Source organism: Dunckerocampus dactyliophorus, chromosome 2, assembly GCF_027744805.1.
Source record: "Dunckerocampus dactyliophorus isolate RoL2022-P2 chromosome 2, RoL_Ddac_1.1, whole genome shotgun sequence".
Taxonomy (NCBI): Eukaryota; Metazoa; Chordata; class Actinopteri; order Syngnathiformes; family Syngnathidae; genus Dunckerocampus; species Dunckerocampus dactyliophorus.
The window spans coordinates 8,158,550-8,163,049 of record NC_072820.1 but is presented as its reverse complement, the minus strand read 5'-3'; positions in this window follow the sequence as shown (position 1 = coordinate 8,163,049).

Sequence of the window (4,500 nt, the reverse complement as noted above, 5' to 3'; positions counted from 1 at the left end):
TAGTTCAGTTGAAGTAGTGTGCAAGGTGTCTTGTTTGGTTTTCAGCTTTAACTAAAGCTTACCTGTTACAACCTTCTAAATACAATATAAAATATATTTAAAAATACAATGTTAGCTAGCTAGCACCAAGAGAATTCTTCAAATACTTGAGGTTACCTTGCCACCTGTTGCTAGGCAGAATTACAGAAACACTCTTGTGGCTTTAAAAAAAAAAAGAATATTTCAGCAACGCCCACTAGGTTGTTTAAATAAAAAACTAGACTGCTGGTGCAGTCACATGACATGGTGGGGGTATACATGGGGCAGGCTCATCTAGCTAGGGGCGGGCCAGGTGGTATGAGGAAGGAGGACTTCAAAAGTTACCTCTTATCTCAGAAGTGAAGCAAACAACAGAGGGAGGCGATAGATTGTTCTCACATTTAGTTCATAAACAGGCACTAGGGACACATTTTACTGTTGTAACATCATTAAAAAGTCTGTTTTTCATAATAATGCCTTCCAAGTCATGGGTGAGGAGGCTGTTTTCTCTCTGAAGTCATTTGTTTACATGTGGGCGGTGAGACCTGGCTGGTGCCAGAATGGGGGTTGTCTGGCGAGTGTTATCGTTGAACAGCAAGTGACACACACTGGGCTTGCAGCTGGCAGGGGAGAGCTGATGGTGCACATCCTCACCAACAATGTGCCCGAGTCAGACTGGATTAGGCCGCTAGCATGTCAGGCTTACCACACAAAAGAAGACAAGAGACATGAAGCAGAGGCGGCGCCTCCACAATCATGTGTGATTGGGTAGGCACTATAAATAGGAGGCGGATACTTGCACCTTGAAGAATCTCTTCAAACTCTTTTGTTTCTTTGACATCATTCTTAAACCAAATGAATCACCTTGTGAGGGTTTCCCATTACTTTTAAGAAAAGTACAATGAAAAAACATAAAAAATAAATGTCAATATATTGCAATCTGCTAATTTAAGTACTTTACTTTCAGGAACTTCGAGTCAGTGACTAATTTCCACCGTGATCGGCAGTACACCGGTGCTTGTAAAGTTGGCGCTCAGCCACGAGTATAAACAGAACGGCACGGCACACCAAACATCTACACTACAACATCATCTGAAGAATTTCACAATCAATATTTATCCAACAACATTACAAAAGTATCAAACCTTTTAAGTAAGTCAGTCATTGTGGGCAGAACTTATCTTGTTGAACAGTTTTTCTCTGATCAGCCAATCAGGACCGGGGGCCTGTCTTTTTGCTCTGATCAACCAATCAGGACTAGGGGCCTGCAATGCTGGCCCCTGAGAGGCGGCTCAGAAGTCTGATTGGCTATAAAAAATAAATAAATAAATAAATGAAAGCCCCATTGCTAGTAGTGTGAATGTGACAGGGGCCAGCACTCCTGATTCTGAAGGCCTTGGGCAGATTACATTCATTGTGAAGAATTTCTCTGTAAAATAACGGTAGCAGAGATGCCAGCTGTTTACGGTTATTTTACAGCTTACTACTGTAATAGTGAAATACAGTATGTTTCTGTATTTTTTAAATGTTACGGTAAAGTACTGGCGGCAAATTCTTAGATTACATGTCAGAGACCTTAGCAAACATCAAAACACAACAGTTGTAACGGTTTCCATACTTTTGTTTTTACGAAGCGTGTCTTATATTACCATAGTGAACTTTATCTGGATCAAACAACTGGGCCAAACACGGAGGCCACTAACACAGAGAGAGGCTTGTGTTTGACCTCTTAGAACAGTGGTTGCCAAATTTTTCCACAGTGGCGTACCCCTTCAGACATTTGACTTGAAGCCATGTACCCCCTACTGCTGCACACTTAAAAAACAAACCAAACAAAATGTTTGCATTTCATTAAAGTGAAATGTTAAACATAATTAATTGGTTAATTCACTTTATAGTAAGTAGTTCTGGTTCAAACATTTGTATTGTGCATGGTCAAATTTAGAAGTACGTGCATGCATTTTAGCAGGTGTGGACTGGTTCTTCAAAAAGGAATCTTCTCAGCAGTCACCGTACTAGTTATTATTGTTCCTTTTCCCTTACTTTATTCCAGCGTTGCCACTCAAAAACAACAGAAAATCATAAAAAACAACTCAGGAATGTATAACAACATAGTATTTTATGTTTAATAATGCTTTGTCATGAAAAATTGAGTGCAAGAGACAGGAGAGAGCTCACTGACCTACTGTATATGACGTCCCATATGGAACATATTCAGTGTTCCTGAGGTTCTTAAGCAGTGTAGCGTCGTGTGTATTCACTGTGGCAGACTTCTTCTGGACCGTCTTCTTGGAGACGCCCTTGGATGGTCTTTGATTCTCTGTCTGCAGATTGATAGCAATGAGGAACCTGAAATCAGAATAGTCTATAATCAGTGACTGAATGGAGAGCTGCATTTTGTAGTGTGAAGCTAGTCTGAGGTCTGTCACATAAGGTGGTATCACTAATTAACTGGTACTGATATCATTATGCATTTGCTCAGCAACAGTATGATTTCAAACAATACTTACCGCGTTACTTGTAGATGCACAATCCAGTAGCTGCGGAGGACGCAGGGCTTCTTGTTCATGTGCAGCAACACAACTTTCCCTCATGAGTTTGGCACGCAGCAAATTTATTTAATTTATCCCATTAACATACCGTTGAAGGCCTGTGCTCTGTTTCTTCACGTTGAACAGCCCACAATGCATTGCAAACTACAGTACAAAACCGTATTGCATTAATACAGTAAACCAGTCTTGGAAATTGGCCGTAAATTAACAGCAGTTGCTTACAGCGTTGTTATGGCAACACATACAAGCGGAAACTTGATTGGACAAAAAAATTTAAAAAAATCAAATATCGTTTTTTGGACGATTCACACTTGCATCGGAATGGGAATAGCACTTCCTCTTTTTGCTCATGTCTTCAGTCATGCACAGGCAACAATGGCTGTGGCACGATGGGATAGCCGTGACCTTTCGACAAAGTTGCTGATTCTACTTTTACAGTCCATGAAATGTATTAAAACTCCAGTTTGAATACGGTGCTTAGTGTCGAACCTCCATGTTTGACTTGCAAGCTTGCAAAGACAGGTGGAGCATGTCAAGAGCAATATTGGAGCTCCAGGATATGTGGTCACTGAGATAAGGATTGCACAGCTGCTTGGAGACAGTTTGTCCCCTTGAATGTAATAATGCGCCTGTCAAGGCGTAGTCATGGCACCAAAGGCAGATAATCAGTTTAAACCAGTCCTATACCTGAATAGATCCCCTTTTACATGGAGAAATGCTATCGGCAAAGTGCAGTGCCTGACTGCAATGACTATTGACAAGCCGCATGCTTAATTATATCAACACTGGGGGCCACTTGCCAGCTGGTTGAGTTCTGTGTGTGTGTGTGAACCACAGCACTTTAACCCCAACCTCAAATAATCCCTGCAGCCGACTGTCTTTTTCAAACATGCATGCACCTGCGCCATCCCACCTGTGACACTAGTCTGTCTCGTTCGTCTAGTTGTGGAAGAAGGTGACCATTTGCAAATAAAGCCTCTTACATATGTTAGTTCAAGGTGATCACACACACACACACACACACACACACACACACACACACCAACAACAAAGAGATCTTTAATAAAGACACCATGTAATGGCGCACAATGCAAAAGTTGCACCGATAATGGTCACTAATTTATTCACACTTACAACGTGACAGTCTCCTCTAGGTACACTATGCATCACTTTTTGATTGTTTATCTTTTAAGCACTCATAATGGAGACTTTTTTTCCCCCTAAATTATGTTTATATTATTTGTACAAACTGCAGCTGTACATATTATGGTCATGTACTGTATTTACTTTATTCTCTATCCTGATGAAAGGTACCACAATGCGTATTGTTTGGCAAACAAAATAATCAATAAAATTCATATACGTTAACATGCGTGTACTTTTTTTATTAATTTATTTTTAGTTATACATCTGTTATAAAGATGTTATTTATTGTTGTTTTTTGTTTATTTCTGTATTTTTTTAAGTAATTCATTCATTTTTAGTTGATGTTTGTATTTATTCTTAATCCCCATCTGTAGAGAATGGTTCTGTGCCAGGAAGCGTTTTTTTGTTGTTGTTTTTAGAGACAAAAGATTTTATTTTTTTTCATGATATGTTTATTTATTCTGAGTGGGTATTAGTGCATACAAAAGCCTATTTTTGATTACATTAAATTAGAATAAAATAGGCTTTTATTGTCATTTCACCATTTGACCGAATGAAATTTATAACAGTTATAAAAACAGTTAAAATGACCTTAGGTTCTGCAATTAAAAAAATAAACATTTACAAGAAAACCATGCACATTTTAAATAACGCAAACAAAATGCGGTATTATAATGGAAAGTTAGTTATGGTGCCCTTGTAAAAAAAAAAAAAAAAAAAAAAAAAAGAGACAGAGTTAAAGAGTTAAACCTGCAACTGTGTGTACAAAAATACTTCGAACATA